This window comes from Rattus norvegicus, chromosome 2 (assembly GCF_021556685.1).
Source record: "Rattus norvegicus strain SHRSP/BbbUtx chromosome 2, alternate assembly SHRSP_T2T, whole genome shotgun sequence".
Taxonomy (NCBI): Eukaryota; Metazoa; Chordata; class Mammalia; order Rodentia; family Muridae; genus Rattus; species Rattus norvegicus.
Window position 1 is genome coordinate 19,340,569 of NC_141535.1, and position 21,621 is coordinate 19,362,189.

The following is a 21,621-nucleotide window of genomic DNA, read 5'->3' on the forward strand; positions in this document are numbered from 1 at the left end:
GTTGCTTTCAAGTTAGTACCTATAAATACTCACTACTGATGATTTGTATTTCTCTGGGTTTTACTATACACAGAAAACCTATTTTTATTACTATTATACCTAATAGAGTAGCTTTTTTTTCTCTTTTGCCTTAACTCTATCACAATGACATTAGACTACCTTTTTAATTGGATTTTTTCCTCTTTTTGACAGAATGCAATTAACATTTCTCTTTTCTTATGTCATTGTTCACAATTTCCTGAAGATTTAAAAAAATGATATTTCTCATTATGAATAGAATATTATTTTATTATTTCTAACATAATATTTAATTTTTGATTGAATTGTTGTATAAATTATCACTTTTATTTCAATATTGAATAAAACTCTTTTTAAAAGAGATCATTGCCTTGCTACTCACTATAGAAAAATAATCAGAACTTCATCATGGAATACAAAGTTGAATGTTGTCTACACCTAATTTTTAGAGATATTTTTATACAGTATGGTTTAAGTTTATGATTGTCCTTTTAAATTCCATGTCTTGTGATTCTTCTATGTAGCTCTTGCTAGGCATTATTTGTATAGGATTAATGGGTTTGCCGAAAGACCAAATATCTTAGCTACTAATGATGCTTTTTTTCTTGCAATTTTACCTGAGCATTTAGGTTTTTTCTTTGTTTGTGTAACTAGTGTTGTAATATGACTTTCTTTTGACAGGCAAGTGCTGAAACTACAGTATCTGACATAGAGCAGACATGTCTTAAGGGTGAGCCATTTAATTTATGCAGGAAAAGTTGACCCCCCAGACCACATGCCTCTGAGAAAAGAGATGGTAGCAGGCATAGAGAAAGGTGTAAAAGGCAAAGAATGTCTGACCAGTTAATGGTGGCTTATGAATAAAGTAGTATTTAAGGCAACAGATGTAAACCAATACCAAAGATGGTGGAATGGAAATGGCCCAAGTGGAGGGGAGGCGTTATAGGCAATAATAAGTAGTTTATCCATCTAACAATGCTTGTAAACCTAAAGGTCTTAGAGGTTGTAGGTATGAAACTAGCATTGTGGCTATGGAAAGAGTTTTATGTGGGGAGCAAGTGGAGGATGATGAGATGAAAAAGGGAAAGCATGCCACTGCCCAGCAATGCTCAATTACAAATGGAGGGAATTCCTTGGCTGTGGGTCTCAAATCATACTTGTAGGTCTACAGACAGAGCAGGTTGGAGGGAGGGCTGAGAAAGCAAAGAAAGGACTAGCTGATTTGTAGCTACTCCTCATTGTAAACTTGAATATATCTGGAATGAATTATAATCATGAATTGGAGGGCACATCTGTGATCCAGATCTTGAGCTGGAAGACACACTTTCTGACCTGGATCTTGACATGGAGACTTTGAGGCATAGCGGCCATGAAAAGCTTAGGCACAGGCAAAGGTAGCACATTCCTTTAATCCCAAGCAACTGAGGCAAGGAGATCTCTGAATTCAAGGTCAGCCTAGAACAAAGCAAGTCCCAGATCCAGGTGTCTTGGTACATATACATCCCTTGATCTGGGATATACCTTCTGCTGGAGGGCTACCTAAAGACATTGGGAGGACAATTCAGTCTTCTTCTACTGCTTGCTCTTACTCACCAGGACATTTGTTAGAACCTACTTTTACAGAAAACCAGCTTAAGCAACTAGCCTCATGGAAGTACGCAACTACAAGATTATAGAACTTCCAATCCACAACTGCCCATTGTTGGGTTAGTTGGACTACATACTGTAAGTCATCACAATTAATTTCCTTAATATAGAGCGGTATTCCATAGATCTTAAACCCTGGAGAACCCTTATGAATACAGGTGGTAAAAATGATTCAAGAATAATGAGGGTTTACAGATCACTATCACAATTTTTCTATCATCTTTTTTATGAATTAATTTTTTTCTATGAGAAGTCAGCTGATATGAAATTAACCTGTATATAAAATATATGTATGTATATATAAATACATAAACATCTATTTCTGTTAATTGAAGGCAAATTAAATTTGATTGACTGTGATCTACTCTATGTACATAATTTTGAAATAAATATTATATAATCCCGAAGCACATTTCACTATCACCTCAGTCATCTAGGTTCCTGAATGAAAGAAAAACACGCAGCTTTTACATTCTCATATGCCTTAAGCCACACAATACCTTGGCCACTGGCTAACGTCTATGTGGTTAATTCCAAGGTTTTCCATAAGAATTCTATTTTATATCTTGATATTTCTGGATTCAGAGGGCTAATCTGTATCTAGGCCACCCTTGCCTGGCTACCTCACATGGTGGCCATGCCTGTGTGTCCTGCACTCTTCTCATGCATTGTGTGTCTCCTCTCCTCCACTCTCTCCAAGCATGGCAGATCTCTCTCTTCTTCTGCTCCCAGTCCCCAGCACAGGAATTCTAAAGTCCCTCCTCTGTATTCCGTGCTCAGTTTTGGGTTGGAGGAAGATTCCCAGAAGCTACATGAAGATACTCTTATGCAAACAATTATTGTTTTAGGAACATAATTAGTATTAGTAATATAAGCATCTATAACTACGAGGAAAAATTTATGTATGCCCAAGTGTGACCGATGCCTAGTTTTGTGTCAAATTGACATCTATACATTTTGGAGATGAAGGAACAAGATTTGAAAAAAAGTTCACAATTCATAATTAATGTGGGAGCCGGTTGTGGTGGCGCACGCCGGTAGGATTTGCTGAAGGAGCCACATAATTAATGTGGGAGAGTTCAGGCCATTATGGTAAAACAAACCCTGGACAGGAAGTCCTGAGTTCAATCCATAAGGAGCAATCCAGTAATTCATACTTTACCATGCCTTCTGCATCAACTTCTGACTCAAGCCCCTTGTCCTGTTTAAGTTACTGCAATAGCTGCTTTAAAAAGAGTTACATGTACATGTAGTAAAATACAGCATTCCCTTCCGAAGTTTATTTGGTCATGGTGTTAAATCATACCAATAGTAACTATAATTAAGACACCAAGGAAGAGAAAATAAAGCAAACAGCCAGATCCTCCTATATATGGGAAAATTACAGAGATTGACATCCAGACATTACATGAAAAGAGAAACTTTCAAATAGACGGCTATAAAATACCTCCCCTCAGAGCTCCGGAAATCCTGTGGAATTTGAAGCAGAAGTAGTAGCAAAAGCAAAGGAGATGATATTTTGGGGTTTAGGTGATAGCTTAGTAGGTAAAGTGTTTTCTTTCTTTGCAAACAAACTCAATTTTGATACACAGAACTCACAATATTGATAATAATTTTGAAGAAGGCCAAATATGGTTGTGTGTACTTGTAACCCTAACACTGAGGTAACCATACATCCTCATATACACAAACACACACATCTGCAATCACACAAACATACTTATTTGAACATGTACCCACAAAATACTGTTCCCTCAACAATATTAAGCCTTTTCAAAGGTTTCACATAATGAAACGAGGCCTATTAAAATAGCAATGTCAGTTTAGCATAGTTTTTGAACATAAGTGAAAGCCAGTTAGTTATATAAGTGCAGACTGAAAGTCATTTGAAACTAGATTCATGTGAGATGTCAGGACAAGAAATGTTGAAAGTTACATATAGAGGAATGTAGATAGCCATGGTGGATAAGTGATGGATAAATAAGCATGGAGGTTCATTTGGATACACAATCCAACAGATATAAAGAAAGACAAAATATGTTTCTAAGCAAAGATTTATTGCTCATGCTTTTTCAATTGGATTTCTCCTTGCTAGCTCAAATCAATGTTCAGTTACAATCAATGCTAGTTTACTTAAACTGGGTATATCACTTGAGCATTTTACAGCTACTATTCTGTTTTCTTGACAGTATAAGGGATATTTTGAATGCAGTGCTGCATCATTCAGTTGTTGAAAAAAGAGGTCAAAGAATGAGAGACATTGATATGTTTAGCTTTAGATTTTTTCAAAACCTACTTTCTTTAGGGTACTTATAAATCTCCTGATCTTTCCAGGACTTTTATCATGAAAGGGTGTTGAATTTTGTCAAATGCTTTCTCAGCATCTAATGATATGATTATGTGATTTTTTTCTTTGAATTTGTTTATATAGTGAATTACAGTGATGATTTCCATATATTGAACCACCCCTGCATACCTGGGATGAAGCCTACTTGATCATGATGGATGATTGTTTTGATGTGTTCTTGGATTCGGTTTGTAAAAATTTTATTGCATATTTTTGAGTCAGTATTCATAAGGGAAATTGGTCTGAAGTTCTCTTTCTTTGTTGGGTCTTTGTGAGGTTTAGGTATAAGGATTAACTGGCTTCATAGAAGGAATTCGGTAGTGCTCTGTTTCTATTCTGTGAAACAGTTTGGACAGTATTGGTAGGAGGTCTTCTATGAAGGTCTGATAGAATTCTGCACTAAACCCATCTGGTCCTGGGCTCTATTGGTTGGGAGATGTTTAATAGCTGCTAATTCTTTATGAGTTATGGGATTGTTTAGGTGCTTTATCTGATGCTGATTTCATTTTTGGTACCTGGTATTTGTCTAGAAAATTGTTCATTTCCTCCAGATTTTCCAGATTAGGTGGGTATAGGCTTTTGTAGTAGGATCTGATGATTTTTTTAAAATTTCCTTCACCAGTTTGTTTGTGTTTTCCTGTAATTATTTAAGGGATTTTTGTGTTTCCCTGTTAAGGGCTTCTACTTGTTGTCCCGTATTTCTTTCTTTTTTTTTTTTTTTAATTAACTTGAGTATTTCTTATATACATTTCGAGTGTTATTCCCTTTCCCGGTTTCCGGGCAAACATCCCCCTCCCCCCTCCCCTTCCTTATGGGTGTTCCCCTCCCAACCCTCCCCCCATTGCCGCCCTCCCCCCATAGACTAGTTCACTGGGGGTTCAGTCTTAGCAGGACCCAGGGCTTCCCCTTCCACTGGTGCTCTTACTAGGATATTCATTGCTACCTATGGGGTCAGAGTCCAGGGTCAGTCCGTGTATAGTCTTTAGGTAGTGGCTTAGTCCCTGGAAGCTCTGGTTGCTTGGCATTGTTGTACTTTTGGGGTCTCGAGCCCCTTCAAGCTCTTCCAGTTCTTTCTCTGATTCCTTCAATAGGGGACCTATTCTCAGTTCAGTGGTTTGCTGCTGGCATTCGCCTCTATATTTGCTGTATTCTGGCTGTGTCTCTCAGGAGCGATCTACATCCGGCTCCTGTCGGTCTGCACTTCTTTGCTTCATCCATCTTGTCTAATTGGGTGGCTGTATATGTATGGGCCACATGTGGGGCAGGCTCTGAATGGGTGTTCATTCAGTCTCTGTTTTAATCTTTGCCTCTCCCTTCCCTGCCAAGGGTATTCTTTTTCCTCATTTAAAGAAGGAGTGAAGCATTCACATTTTGATCATCCGTCTTGAGTTTCGTTTGTTCTAGGGATCTAGGGTAATTCAAGCATTTGGGCTAATAGCCACTTATCAATGAGTGCATACCATGTATGTCTTTCTGTGATTGGGTTAGCTCACTCAGGATGATATTTTCCAGTTCCAACCATTTGCCTACGAATTTCATAAACTCGTTGTTTTTGATAGCTGAGTAATATTCCATTGTGTAGATGTACCACATTTTCTGTATCCATTCCTCTGTTGAAGGGCATCTGGGTTCTTTCCATTTTCTGGCTATTATAAATAAGGCTGCGATGAACATAGTGGAGCACGTGTCTCTTTTATATGTTGAGGCATCTTTTGGGTATATGCCCAAGAGAGGTATAGCTGGATCCTCAGGCAGTTCAATGTCCAATTTTCTGAGGAACCTCCAGACTGATTTCCAGAATGGTTTTACCAGTCTGCAATCCCACCAACAATGGAGGAGTGTTCCTCTTTCTCCACATCCTCGCCAGCATCTGCTGTCACCTGAGTTTTTGATCTTAGCCAATCGCACTGGTGTGAGGTGAAATCTCAGGGTTGTTTTGATTTGCATTTCCCTTATGACTAAAGATGTTGAACATTTCTTTAGGTGTTTCTCAGCCATTCGGCATTCCTCAGCTGTGAATTCTTTGTTTAGCTCTGAACCCCATTTTTTAATAGGGTTATTTGTTTCCCTGCGGTCTAACTTCTTGAGTTCTTTGTATATTTTGTATATAAGGCCTCTATCTGTTGTAGGATTGGTAAAGATCTTTTCCCAATCTGTTGGTTGCCGTTTTGTCCTAACCACAGTGTCCTTTGCCTTACAGAAGCTTTGCAGTTTTATGAGATCCCATTTGTCGATTCTTGATCTTAGAGCATGAGCCATTGGTGTTTTGTTCAGGAAATTTTTTCCAGTGCCCATGTGTTCCAGATGCTTCCCTAGTTTTTCTTCTATTAGTTTGAGTGTGTCTGGTTTGATGTGGAGGTCCTTGATCCACTTGGACTTAAGCTTTGTACAGGGTGATAAGCATGGATCGATCTGCATTCTTCTACATGTTGCCCTCCAGTTGAACCAGCACCATTTGCTGAAAATACTATCTTTTTTCCATTGGATGGTTTTGGCTCCTTTGTCAAAAATCAAGTGACCATAGGTATGTGGGTTCATTTCTGGGTCTTCAATTCTATTCCATTGGTCTATCTGTCTGTCTCTGTACCAATACCATACAGTTTTTATCACTATTGCTCTGTAATACTGCTTGAGTTCAGGGATAGTGATTCCACCTGAAGTTCTTTTATTGTTGAGGATAGCTTTAGCTATCCTGGGTTTTTTGTTATTCCAGATGAATTCGCAAATTGTTCTGTCTAACTCTTTGAAGAATTGGATTGGTATTTTGATGGGGATTACATTGAATCTGTAGATTGCTTTTGGTAAAATGGCCATTTTTACTATATTAATCCTGCCAATCCATGATCATGGGAGATCTTTCCATCTTCTGAGGTCTTCTTCAATTTCTTTCCTCAGTGTCTTGAAGTTCTTATTGTACAGATCTTTTACTTGCTTGGTTAAAGTCACACCGAGGTACTTTATATTATTTGGGTCTATTATGAAGGGTGTCGTTTCCCTAATTTCTTTCTCGGCTTGTTTCTCTTTTGTATAGAGGAAGGCAACTGATTTATTTGAGTTAATTTTATACCCAGCCACTTTGCTGAAGTTGTTTATCAGCTTTAGTAGTTCTCTGGTGGAACTTTTGGGATCACTTAAATATACTATCATGTCATCTGCAAATAGTGATATTTTGACCTCTTCTTTTCCGATCTGTATCCCTTTGATCTCCTTTTGTTGTCTGATTGCTCTGGCTAGAGCTTTAAGAACTATAGTGAATAAGTAGGGAGAGAGTGGGCAGCCTTGTCTAGTCCCTGATTTTAGTGGGATTGCTTCAAGTTTCTCTCCATTTAGTTTAATGTTAGCAACTGGTTTGCTGTATATGGCTTTTACTATGTTTAGGTATGGGCCTTGAATTCCTATTCTTTCCAGGACTTTTATCATGAAGGGGTGTTGAATTTTGTCAAATGCTTTCTCAGCATCTAATGAAATGATCATGTGGTTCTGTTCTTTCAGTTTGTTTATATAATGGATCACGTCGCTGGTTTTCCGTATATTAAACCATCCCTGCATGCCTGGGATGAAGCCTACTTGATCATGGTGGATGATTGTTTTGATGTGCTCTTGAATTCGGTTTGCCAGAATTATATTGAGTATTTTTGCGTCGATATTCATAAGGGAAATTGTTCTGAAGTTCTCTTTCTTTGTTGTGTCTTTGTGTGGTTTAGGTATAAGAGTAATTGTGGCTTCGTAGAAGGAATTCGGTAGTGCTCCATCTGTTTCAATTTTGTGGAATAGTTTGGATAATATTGGTATGAGGTCTTCTATGAAGGTTTGATAGAATTCTGCACTAAACCCGTCTGGACCTGGGCTCTTTTTGGTTGGGAGACCTTTAATGACTGCTTCTATTTCCTTAGGAGTTATGGGGTTGTTTAACTGGTTTATCTGTTCCTGATTTAACTTCGATACCTGGTATCTGTCTAGGAAATTGTCTATTTCCTGAAGATTTTCAAATTTTGTTGAATATAGTTTTTTATAGTAAGATCTGATGATTTTTTGAATTTCCTCCGAATCTGTAGTTGTGTCTCCCTTTTCATTTCTGATTTTGTTAATTTGGACACACTCTCTGTGTCCTCTCGTTAGTCTGGCTAAGGGTTTATCTATCTTGTTGATTTTCTCAAAGAACCAACTTTTGGTTCTGTTGATTTTTCTATGGTCCTTTTTGTTTCTACTTGGTTGATTTCAGCTCTGAGTTTGATTATTTCCTGCCTTCTACTCCTCCTGGGTGTATTTGCTTCTTTTTGTTCTAGAGCTTTTAGGTGTGCTGTCAAGCTGCTGACATATGCTCTTTCCTGGTTCTTTCTGCAGGCACTCAGCGCTATGAGTTTTCCTCTTAGCACAGCTTTCATTGTGTCCCATAAGTTTGGGTATGTTGTATCTTCATTGTCATTAAATTCTAAAAAGTTTTTAATTTCTTTATTTCTTCCTTGACCAGGTTATCATTGAGTAGAGCATTGTTCAATTTCCACGTATATGTGGGCATTCTTCCCTTATTGTTATTGAAGACCAGTTTTAGGCCGTGGTGGTCTGATAGCACGCATGGGATTATTTCTATCTTTCTGTACCTGTTGAGGCCCGTTTTTTGACCAATTATATGGTCAATTTTGGAGAAAGTACCATGAGGAGCTGAGAAGAAGGTATATCCTTTTGCTTTAGGATAGAATGTTCTATAAATATCCGTTAAGTCCATTTGGATCATGACTTCTCTTAGTCTGTCTACATTACTGTTTAATTTCTGTTTCCATGATCTGTCCATTGATGAGAGTGGGGTGTTGAAATCTCCCACTATTATTGTCTGAGGTGCAATGTGTGTTTTGAGCTTTAGTAAGGTTTCTTTTATGTATGTAGGTGCCCTTGTATTTGGGGCATAGATATTTAGGATTGAGAGTTCATCTTGGTGGATTTTTCCTTTGATGAATATGAAGTGTCCTTCCTTATCTTTTTTGATGACTTTTAGTTGGAAATTGATTTTATTTGATATTAGAATGGCTACTCCAGCTTGCTTCTTCTGACCATTTGCTTGGAAAGTTGTTTTCCAGCCTTTCACTCTGAGGTAGTGTCTGTCTTTGTCTCTGAGGTGTGTTTCCTGTAGGCAGCAGAATGCAGGGTCCTCGTTGTGTATCCAGTTTGTTAATCTATGTCTTTTTATTGGGGAGTTGAGGCCATTGATATTGAGAGATATTAAGGAATAGTGATTATTGCTTCCCGTTATATTCATATTTGGATGTGAGGTTATGTTTGTGTGCTTTCATTCTCTTTGTTTTGTTGCCAAGACGATTAATTTCTTGCTTCTTCTAGGGTATAGCTTGCCTCCTTATGTTGGGCTTTACCATTTATTATCCTTTGTAGTGCTGGATTTGTGGAAAGATATTGTGTAAATTTGGTTTTGTCATGGAATATCTTGGTTTCTCCATCAATGTTAATTGAGAGTTTTGCTGGATACAGTAACCTGGGCTGGCATTTGTGTTCTCTTAGGGTCTGTATAACATCAGTCCAGGATCTTCTGGCCTTCATAGTTTCTGGCGAGAAGTCTGGTGTGATTCTGATACGTCTCCCTTTATATGTTACTTGACCTTTTTCCCTTACTGCTTTTAATATTCTTTCTTTATTTTGTGCGTTTTGTGTTTTGACAATTATGTGACGGGAGGTGTTTCTTTTCTGGTCCAATCTATTTGGAGTTCTGTAGGCTTCCTGTATGTCTATGGGTATCTCTTTTTTTAGGTTAGGGAAGTTTTCTTCTATGATTTTGTTGAAGATATTTACTGGTCCTTTGAGCTGGGAGTCTTCACTCTCTTCTATACCTATTATCCTTAGGTTTGATCTTCTCATTGAGTCCTGGATTTCCTGTATGTTTTGGACCAGTAGCTTTTTCCGCTTTACATTATCTTTGACAGTTGAGTCAATGATTTCTATGGAATCTTCTGCTCCTGAGATTCTCTCTTCCATCTCTTGTATTCTGTTGGTGAAGTTTGTATCTACAGCTCCTTGTCTCTTCTTTTGGTTTTCTATATCCAGGGTTGTTTCCATGTGTTCTTTCTTGATTGCTTCTATTTCCATTTTTAATTCCTTCAACTGTTTGATTGTGTTTTCCTGGAATTCTTTCAGGGATTTTTGCGATTCCTCTCTGTAGGCTTTTACTTGTTTATTAATGTTTTCCTGTGCTTCCCTAAGTGTGTTCATGTCTTCCTTGAAGTCCTCCAGCATCATGATCAAATATGATTTTGAAACTAGATCTTGCTTTTCTGGTGTGTTTGGATATTCCATGTTTGTTTTGGTGGGAGAATTGGGCTCCGATGATGGCATGTAGTCTTGGTTTCTGTTGCTTGGGTTCCTGCGCTTGCCTCTCGCCATCAGATTATCTCTAGTGTTACTTTGTTCTGCTATTTCTGACAGTGGCTAGACTGTCCTATAAGCCTGTGTGTCAGGAGTGCTGTAGACCTGTTTTCCTCTCTTTCAGTCAGTTATGGGGACAGAGTGTTCTGCTTTCGGGCGTATAGTTTTTCCTCTCTACAGGTCTTCAGCTGTTCCTGTGGGCCTGTGTCTTGAGTTCACCAGGCAGCTTTCTTGCAGCAGAAAATTTGGTCTTACCTGTGGTCCCGAGGCTCAGGTTCGCTCGTGGGGTGCTGCCCAGGGGCTCTCTGCAGCGGCAGCAACCAGGAAGACCTGTGCCGCCCCTTCCGGGAGCTTCAGTGCACCAGGGTTCCAGATGGTCTTTGGCTTTTTCCTCTGGCGTCGGAGATGTGTGTGCAGGGAGCAGTCTCTTCTGGTTTCCCAGGCTTGTCTGCCTCTCTGAAGGTTTAGCTCTCCCTCCCATGGGATTTGGGTGCAGAGAACTGTTTATCCGGTCTGTTTCCTTCAGGGTCCGGCGGTGTCTCTGGCAGGTGTCCTGCTGCTCCTGGGCCCTCCCCCACGGGAGCCCAGAGGCCTTATGCAGTTTCCTCTTGGGCCAGGGATGTGGGCAGGGGTGAGCAGTGTTGGTGGTCTCTTCCGTTCTGCAGCCTCAGGAGTGCCCACCTGACCAGGCGGTTGGGTCTCTCTCTCACCGGGTCTGGGAGCAGAGAGCTGCTGCGGGCCGGGATCCTCGGGTGTGGGACTTCAGGTAAACACAGAACGTGCCTGGTCCTAGAGAAATTCTGCTTCCGTGTGTCCCAAGCTCACCAGGCAGCTTTTTTGCAGCAGAAAATTTGGTCTTACCTGTGGTCCCGAGGCTCAGGTTCGCTCGTGGGGTGCTGCCCAGGGGCTCTCTGCAGCGGCAGCGACCAGGAAGACCTGTGCCGCCCCTTCCGGGAGCTTCAGTGCACCAGGGTTCCAGATGGTCTTTGGCTTTTTCCTCTGGCGTCCGAGATGTGTGTGCAGGGAGCAGTCTCTTCTGGTTTCCCAGGCTTGTCTGCCTCTCTGAAGGTTTAGCTCTCCCTCCCACGGGATTTGGGTGCAGAGAACTGTTTATCCGGTCTGTTTCCTTCAGGGTCCGGCGGTGTCTCTGGCAGGTGTCCTGCCGCTCCTGGGCCCTCCCACACGGGAGCCCAGAGGCCTTATACAGTTTCCTCTTGGGCCATGGATGTGGGCAGGGGTGAGCAGTGTTGGTGGTCTCTTCCGCTCTGCAGCCTCAGGAGTGCCCACCTGACCAGGCGGTTGGGTCTCTCTCTCACCGGGTCTGGGAGCAGAGAGCTGCTGCGGGCCGGGATCCTCGGGTGTGCCCCGTATTTCTTTAAGGCACTTATTTATGTCCTTCTTAAAGTCCTCCATCATCATCATAGGATGTGATTTTAAATGCAAATCTTGCTTTTCTGGTGTGTTTGGTATCCAGTATTTTCTTTGGTGGGGAACTTTGCTCCAATGATGCCAAGTAGTCTTGGTTTCTGTTGCTTAGGTTCCTGTGCTTGCCTCTCGCCATCAGACTGTCTCTTGTGTTAGCTTGTCATATTGACTCTTACAGTGGCTTGACCCTCCTATAATCCTGTGTGTGAGCACTGCTGTAGACCTGCTTACTTTCAGCTGGACTGTCCCGCGCTACGTCTCGCCAGCAGGAACGACGTGGCACACACAGGATCCTACTGCAGAAAAGCTTTAATGCGTCTTGAGAGGGAGAGCATAAGCTTACAATGCGGAGACGCCGAGTGAGGAATAACCGTCCCTTATATAGGAAACTATCCTCGCCTAGGACGTGTCACTCTCTGACTGGTCGCTGCCAATTATGCCAGATGACGTACCAAAACGTACGTGTCCCTTTGAGTAGGGAAGTTACCAGGCGCCTGCGTATTGCCCTTTTTACTAGGTGTGTTCTGCCGGATGCCGGTGCCATCTTGTAATGGAGTTTGTGAGGACAGCTCCTCGGACAGCTCCTCACATCTCCCCCTTTTCTGTTTTTTTTTTAAGCAAACAGGACACCCAGATATAGGAGGGCGAAGACAGAGGTCATATCCTCTTACAAAGTTGGCGAACCTGTACAAGAGAGATACCCTTAGGCTGTTGTTGGGACCCAGGGCACTCCCGACCCGTCGCACTTCCATTTTTCGATGGAGGGAAAACTGGGGCAGAAACCCTCATGTAATATGACATGCCTTCCAGGGAGCATATTTGGTAGAACTTCCCTGTGCGATGCTAAGCTCGTCACCCCTCATGGGCTGCTCAAGCCGGACACTTCTAATCCTGTGCAATGAACCGAGGTTCTAGGAGTGCAAGAGCTGTCCAGCCGGCGACCTGTTGCTTGAGCATGGTCAACCAGATATCGGCTGACGCTCCTTGTTCAAGGGCTACAAGCACCTGGGCGATCACTACTTTGTCCTTTCTTGTTTGAGATCTCAATTTGCAAAGCAACCAGAGGAGTAACACTAATCCACAACAGAGGATCACTCCAAAAAGTCCCACTCCCACCCATTCCTTGAAATAAGAGACTGCTGAGGTGATCCAGGACGACAATCCCTCCATCAAAGACAGGTCCAGTTGGGTAGAATTTACTTGAATGATGGTCGCTCTCAGCTCTCGAAGTGTCTGTTCAAACTCCGAGGTCCAATTCTGTAACAGATGCTGTGAAAGACTCTTAGACTTAGCAGCTCGGGTAAATTTGTCATATTATATGGAGGTGACACAAAGGCCTGGAGTTTTTGCTCACAGCCAAGCTGGGCCAGTTGCCATAGAATGTCTAATTGCTCTCGGACCAGATCTATACGTTGGTTGACAAGCATAAGGCCTCCCTATGTCTGAGTATTGGCCGAGGCCTGTCTGTCCCGAGCCACAGAGATGGTGGCCGATAAATCATTGATAGTTTGGGTTGTCTGTACTGAATTTGACAAGGCCAATGCTGAGGCAGTAACCGAGGCAGCAACTGCTGTCGTAGCAATAATGCCAGCAATAATTGCAGAAGTACCAAAATCTCTTTTTCCTCTAAATAAGGTCATGGTCCCTGGGGCATCAACAGGGATCGGGATAAAGCGAGGCATGCGGGTAACTACTGCGATATTTTATATGAGTAGCTGTCCAGACAGAGGCAGCAGGTTTGATGTTCCCCATCCAGGAAAATGACAACCGTCCCTTTTCGCCCTTTCCTCCAAGTAGCATCGCCATGGGCGTAAGATCAGTGCAGCTACCATTAACGCAATGTAAGGCCACCACCATAGAGAACTGTGGCGTTAGCCACAATGTCCTCCTCACCAGTTCCCCATGTGGCCTCCCTTAACCAAGCAGAAGATTGATTATATAACATAATGCAAGGGAGATCAAAAGATATTTTGTTGAATATGCCAAAACAAAGGCTGCCCTTAAGGGGAATAGTCCTATTTTCTTTTAGTCGTTCAACCTGTGGATACTTAGGTAAATAGGCCAACCCTAAATCCCTGTTAGTGGTACATCACCGGCATCGGGAGTGGGAAGGTTGACATTATTCCCCATCGTAGCACGCCCTGCACCGTTGCTGGCATCCATGGAAGAAGAGTGAGGAGGTGCAGGAGTCCCAGTCCCTTCTTGATCACTTGCTGTGATGCTCCGAGTAAGTCGTCCTGGGATCCATATGGGATTTTCATTGTCCTGTGGAAAAACACAGACAGCTCCCCTGGATCTTATTAAAACAGGATCCGGGCCTTTCCATTCATTTGTTAATACATCCTTCCATTTGACTAATTCTTTTGTCCTCTTGGGCTCTGAGCAATGTCGCTCAGCCGCTGTTTGTCCAGCTTCAACAAGATTTAAAAAATTTAAGGTAAAAAGGGCCAGAGCAGTGGCCACTCGGGGTGTTGGGGGGAGTTCTATCATAATTCCCCTTCTTTGTTTTATTAAATATGATTTGAGCGTCCGATGGGCACACTCTATGATTCCCTGTCCTTGAGGGTTGTAGGGCAGGCCCGTCAGGTGGGTAACCTGCATCTGAGCACAAAACTGACGGAATTTTTGAGATGTGTAGGCGGGGCCATTGTCAGTTTTTACACATTTTGGCTTTCACCAAGCACTCCATGCTTCAAGGCAGTGCTGAATGACATGTGTTGTTTTTTCTCCTGTAAGTGGGGTGGCATGTAGACTGCCAGAACATGTGTCTATAGATACATGCCCATACTGTAATTTTCCAAAAGTAGAATTATGAGTAACATCCATTTGCCAGATTTGCAATGGCTGTATTCCTCTCGGGTTGACCCCGATGTGAGGAACTGGGAGGAACTGGCAGCACTGTTGGCACTGGGTGACTATATCATGTGCCTCTTTTCTAGTTATAGAGAAGCGGCGGCGTAAAGTTTCTGAGGTGACATGGAAATTGCCATGAAAGGCTTTAGCGGCCTCTAAAGGAGAGGCCAGGGCCACAGCTATCATTTTTGTGGCTTTTTCAGCCAAATCATTCTCTGAACTCATTGGGCCAGGGAGTCCAGAATGGGCCCGTATATGAGTAATGTATACAGGGAATCTTCTATTTAATAGGATAATTTGGATTTTTCGGAAAATATCTGCCACCTTACTAGTGGTTTTAATTATACCGGCGGTTTCAAGAATACTAACAGCACTAGCTCGGCCTCCTCCTCTGAGTCTAAGGTTTTGTTTTCAGAGCTTTCAGAACTGTCGAGGTTCAGCGCTTCTAGCTCTTTCACAGGGTATAGGCTGGCTCCCCCTCCTGGTTTATGTGTAGAGGAGGAAGTGCTGGAATCTGAAAATTTCAATGCTCCCTTGTCTGCGGACTTACCGGGAGGGCCCTTTTTCTTTCTTAGGATGTCTTTTTTCTTGCGCGCGCCCAACCTCTCACCACGTTCGGTTTCTGACAGACTTTCCCGGACTACCTCGAGAGTGGCCTGTCCTTCTACTACTGCTGCCTTACACGTTTCATCCTTTAAACAATTCTTAACCAGCTTCCATATAGCTTTGGTCCCTAGGCGCAGATCCTCTTCCGCCAATTTTCGGTCAAGGTCTTTTCCAAGTTTGTTCCATGAGGCAATCGTAAACGAGCCTGAACAGGCAAACCAAGGAGCCACCCTCTCCACCTCCTTCACAAAGTTTTTAAGTGTTCCTCCTCCAATTTTGATGTTCCTCTGCTTTAACACTGTTTCCAAGGCCGTGACCACAGACTGTGAGGATCCCATGATGGGCCAGGAACGCCGGCGGCTTATCTACGTCCGTCTGACAAGGCGTGAGGTGAAAGGGTAGAGACGGACACACTGCTCTCTTATGTACGGGAGTCTTACACGCGCCTCCCCGGATGGTGCCGCTTATCTACGTCGGCCTTATCGCGTCCTTGTTCCTCAACAGTCAAAATCGAAGGTAAAAGGGAGCTGCGCGAAGCTCACTTATATACGAGAGACTGAGACGCGCCTTCAGCTGCTGTGATCGTCCTTTTAACAGCGAAAACGGTGAAAACAGAACATAAAGAGTAGGGTGGCTCCCAGGACAAATACTATAGCCTCAACAAATCCTTCCCAAGGCGGTGACAACCCCAGACCAAAGTCCAAGAGAGGGCTGCCTCTCCGAACGTATCTACCTGCAGTTCTGAATCCTCCTTGTCGCCAAGGGATCTCCAAAGGTGCTGATGATGGCGAGGTCTTTCCTGGGTTTTTGGCACCAGATGTCCCGCGCTACGTCTCACCAGCAGGAACGACGCAGCACACACAGGATCCTACTGCAGAAAAGCTTTAATGCGTCTTGAGAGGGAGAGCATAAGCTTACAATGCGGAGACGCCGAGTGAGGAATAACCGTCCCTTATATAGGAAACTATCCTCGCCTAGGACGTGTCACTCTCTGACTGGTCGCTGCCAATTATGCCAGATGACGTACCAAAACGTACGTGTCCCTTTGAGTAGGGAAGTTACCAGGCGCCTGCGTATTGCCCTTTTTACTAGGTGTGTTCTGCCAGATGCCGGTGCCATCTTGTAATGGAGTTTGTGAGGACAGCTCCTTGGACAGCTCCTCACATCTGTGAGGACAGCTCCTTGGACAGCTCCTCACATCGGACATGGGAACAGAGAGCTGGACCTGAGTTGATGTGACCTGAGACCTGTAGGCAGGTTGTCTAGTGCAGAAGAGTTGGTTTTACCTTTGCTGTCAGATGTATAGGTGCTCCTGGTGACTGGCATTCATCTCTTGGTTCAGGCAGAAACACGAAGGATCCTGCCCCTGAGTGTTCTGAAGCCCCTGTGTCCAGAAGGCACAGATGGCAATAGGCAGTTTCCTCTTGGGTTAGGAATGTGGTTATAAATAATTTCTCTCCACTGATCTCTCAGGATTGTCTGCATTTCTGAGGGTCCAGGTCTCTCTCCCACAGGATTTGGGTACATGGAACTGTGGGAGAGGTTCAGTTCAGTTTGGGCACAGTAAAAAACCAGCAGGTTCTTGCCCCTGACTGCCTCAAGGCCCATACCTAAACAAAAGCAATATATACCAAACCAGTAACCAAAATTAAACTAAATAGAGAGAAACTTAAAGCAATTCCACTAAAATCAGGGACCAGACAAGGCTGCTCAATTTCTCACTACTTATTCAATATAGTACTGGAATTCCTAGCCAGAGCAATCAGACAAGAAAAGGAGGTCAAAGGAATACACATTGGAAAGGAAGAAGTCAAAATATCACTATTTGCAGATGATATGATAGTATACCTAAGTGACCCCAAAAGTTGTACCAGAAAACTACTGAGCCTGATAAACAACTTCAGCAAAGTGGCTTGGTATAAAATTAACTCAAACAAGTAACCTTCCTCTACTGACAGGATAAATAGCCTGAGAAAGAAATTAAGGGAAATGACACCCCTAAAAATAGTTCCAAATAACAATGAATACCTCAGTGTGACTTTAACCAAGCAAGTAAAAGATCTGTATGACAAGAAGTTCCAATCTCTGAACAAAGAAATTGAAGATCTCAGAAGATTGAAAGACCTCCCATGGTCATGTTCTGGCAGAATTAATGTAGTAAATTTGGCCATTCTGCCAAAAGGCATCTATAGATTCAATGCAATCTCCACTAAAATTCCAACACAATTCTTCATAGAGTTAGAAAGAGCAATTTGCAAACTCATTTGGAATAACAAAAAACCCAAAATAGTGAAAACTATCCCAATGGTAAAAGAACTTCTGGGGAAATCACCATCCCTAACCTCAAGCTGTGTTATAGAGCAATAGTGATTAAAAGAAAAACTGTACGGTATTAGTAGAGAGACAGGGAGGTAGATCAGTTGAATAGAATTGAAGACCCAGAAATGAACACACATTCCTACCGTCTCATGATCTTTGACAAAGGAGCTAAAAGCTTCCGATGCAACAAAAGATAGCATTTTCAGCACATGGTGCTGGTTCAACTGGAGGTCAGCATGTAGAAGAATGCAAATCGATTCATTCTTATCACCCTGTACAAAGCTTAAGTCCAAGTGTATCAAAGTCCTCCATATCAAACAATATATACTGGAACCAATAGAAGAAAAAGTGGTCAAGGTTCTTGAACACATTGGCACTTGGGAAAATTTCCTAAAGAGAATATCAATAGCTTATGCTCTAAGATCAAGAATCAACAAATGCAACCTCATAAACCTGCAAATCTTCTGTAAGGCAAAGGACACTGTCATTAGGACAAAATCGCAACCAACAGAAATTGGGAAAAGATCTTTACCAATCTTATCTTTGAGTGAAGGCTAATATCCAAAGTATATAAAGAACTCAAGAAGTTGGACTCCAGAGAGCCAAATAACTCTATCAAAAATGCAGGACAAACCTAAACAAAGAATTCTCAGTTGAGGAATATCAAATGTCTGAGAAGTACCTTAAGAAATGCTCAACATACTTAGTCATCAGGGAAATGAAAATCAAAACAATCCTGAGAGAACACCTCACACCAGTCAGAATGGCTAAGATCAACATCTCAGGTAACCACAGATGCTGGTGAGGAGGTGGAAAAAGAAGAACACTCCTCTATTGTTGGTGGGATTGAAAACTGGTGCAACCACTCTGGAAATCACTCTGGTGGTTAATCAGCAAACTGGACATTGTACTACCTGCGGATCCCGCTATACCTCTCCTGGACATATACCCAAAAGATACTCCAACATATAACAAAGACACATACTCCACTATGTTAATAGCAGCCTCATTTATAATAGCCAAAAGCTGGAAATAACCCAGATGCCCTTCAAAAGGAACAGATACAGAAAGTGTGGTACATCTACACAATGGAGTGCTACTCAGCTATCAAAAACAGTGACTTCATGAAATTCATAGGCAAATGGATTAAACTAGAAAATGTCATCCTGAGTGAGGTAACCGAATCAGAGAAAAACACACATGGTATGCACTCACTGATAAGAGGACATTAGCCCAAAAGCTCAAATTAACCAAGATACAATTCATAGACCACATGAATCTCAAGAAGGAGAATGACCAAAGTGTGGATGCTTCACTTTTTCTTACAAGGCGGAATGAAAATATTCATAGGAGGGGATATGGAGTCCAAGTTTGGAGCAGAGACTGAAGGAACAGTCATCCAGAGCTTACCCTACATGGGTATATGGCCACCAAAAGTAGATTAGATTGATGAACTTAAGATATGAATGACAACAGGATCCTGGTATAGTTGTGTCCTGAGAGGTATAGCCAGAGCATGTCAAATACAGAGGCAAATGCTAGCAGCAATCTGTTGAACTGAGAATGGATCCCTGTTCGAGGAGTTAGAGAAAGGATTGAAAGAGCTGAAAGAGCTTGCAACCCCAGAAGAACAGCAATGCGAACCAACCAGTGTTCCCAGGGACTGAAACACAACCAAAAGACTATACATGGACTGACTCAGGGCTCCAATTGCATATGTAGCAGACAATGGCCTTGTTGGGCACCACTGAAAAGAGAAGCCCTTGGTCCTGCCAATGGTGAGTCCCCAGTGTATAGAAAAGTCAAGTGGCATAAAGGGTGGGGAGAGTTCTGGAGGAGAACAACCCCTGAGAAGAAGGGGACGGAGATGGGAAAGCGGTAGGGGGCTTATATCTGGGAAACTGGGAAAGAGAATAACATCTGAAATGTAAATTTAAAAAATTGAAAAAAAGAGGAAAAAACAGTCAAAAATAACAGAAAAAACAAAAACAAAACCAAAATCACTTCAGTCTATCTTCTCACCCATCAACCTGAGGTTGGGACAAAAGTTAATAGAAAAATGTTGGTCTGGACCTGTTTAAAAGAAGATCTTTGTGGAGATCTTACTCTTGCTTGTCAAGATACCAACAGTCCAATAAAAAAGCAAACACCAAATTTGAATCTGTAACAGAAGCATGATCCAGCAGAAACAGCAAGCCTCCACTGAATTGACACAAGTCAGGGGAAGGAGCCAGAGTCATTTTTAGTCTTTCTGAATTTCATGGATGCTCTCAAGTGTCCATGTTGAGGAAAATATCACCTGCCCTCTCACAGGTCACCTTCCAGAAAAACATCACTTGACACAGCTGAGATATTAAACAAACCAGAAATTTCATATTTCTATTGGAAAATGTAGACAGTATCTAATGCACACCTTGTCATCTAGACAGAAATGACAAAATTTCTACAGTGGATAGATAATTCATAGTAACATAGAAATGATACATACTTTCCCCAGCTACTGCATGTTTTTTGTGTAGAAAAAAATCAGATTTTATGCCATCTGTTGTTATAAACATCTTGGTAAAACAGGAGAATACATAAAATCATGTTGACTTTTATATGAAAACAAGTGAGACTAAGTTCATACATCTGTATAGACAATAGATAGCACAAATACAATTTTTGCATATTGTGCTCAACCGTAGTATTAGGAAATAAAATATATTTTAAACTTTATAGCCAACACCGTTAAAGGATTTTCCCAGCAAACTCTTTAGCTTGAAATTATAACAGTATAGTGCTACATAGAAACTGATAAAGCTGTGCTCATCTTTGGTATATTAATAATGACATAATGATCATTTCAGTAACATTACAGTTTTTTTTTTAATTTTGAAGCATCACCTCCAGGATTATTTTACATTGCAAAACTAAAGAAATGTGTGTCTACAAAACTGTTTTTGTACCCAGTGATATAAACGCCATCAGTTATTGGTCTAGTATGCATCTCCTTTTCAAAATGTAGTATGAGGAACAGATTCTTCTCAAACAGGAATATAGACATACATTAAAATGAGAATGAAAAACAGTAAGCCATGTTTTATGTGCTACTTTCCAAATGTATTTGTTAAGATTTGATGTGCCTATAAAGATTAATTGATTGCATATCAATGTTTGACATTACTTCATGTTATGACAAAAATGCAGCAAATATTTATAAATGAAATAACAGTGTTGGAATATATATATAGACATTACTTGAACAAAAAACAGCCAGTTTGAACTGGATTTTCAACTTACTCATTAACTTATGACATATGTAAAGTACAACTACAATTTCTGAAGAGTTTCAGATTGTCATTGTACTTTAAATGTAATTTTATGAAAAAATAACACTTTGGTGGATATGATGGTACCCAATATGTTTATGATTCTGAAAAACAATGGTCAACTTTATCCATAAGCATAATATATGATAAATACAGAAATATCATATTCCCTACTTAAAGAGTATGAAGATATGATGATGTGAAGAGATATTTTAGAGAAATGGAGAATGATTCCTATAAATCTGACTTACTTTTAATCAACGAAAAATTGTAAACATTTCATTTTTAACAGGTTTTCTCAGTAAACTATTTAGCTTGAAATTATAAGAGTATGGTGCTACATAGAAACTCATTCACTGGGTCCTTTGTAAAATATGAGTGCAAACCAGAATAATGCTATCTTTTGGCTGAAAGTAGTCACATGAACAGAGTGCACTGATATTTCATGCAGTCCGGACAAATGTTATAGAGAGAGCAAAAATATAGGAAACTAGGCAATAGGATCATAGTACAGAAAGAAAACCACCATTATTATTTGGATTTAATAAAAATAATATCTGTTCAGTCTCTTAACATTTTTTGTACATTCTTTTCTACTAATATCTGTACATCTTTACTGAGATTCACCTGGCAAAATGCCTGTTTACTGAAGCAAACAGGGTCTTAATCAATTAATTTGTAGGAAAATTTTAACTTCAGATAAAAATTCAGCACTCATAAAGATTT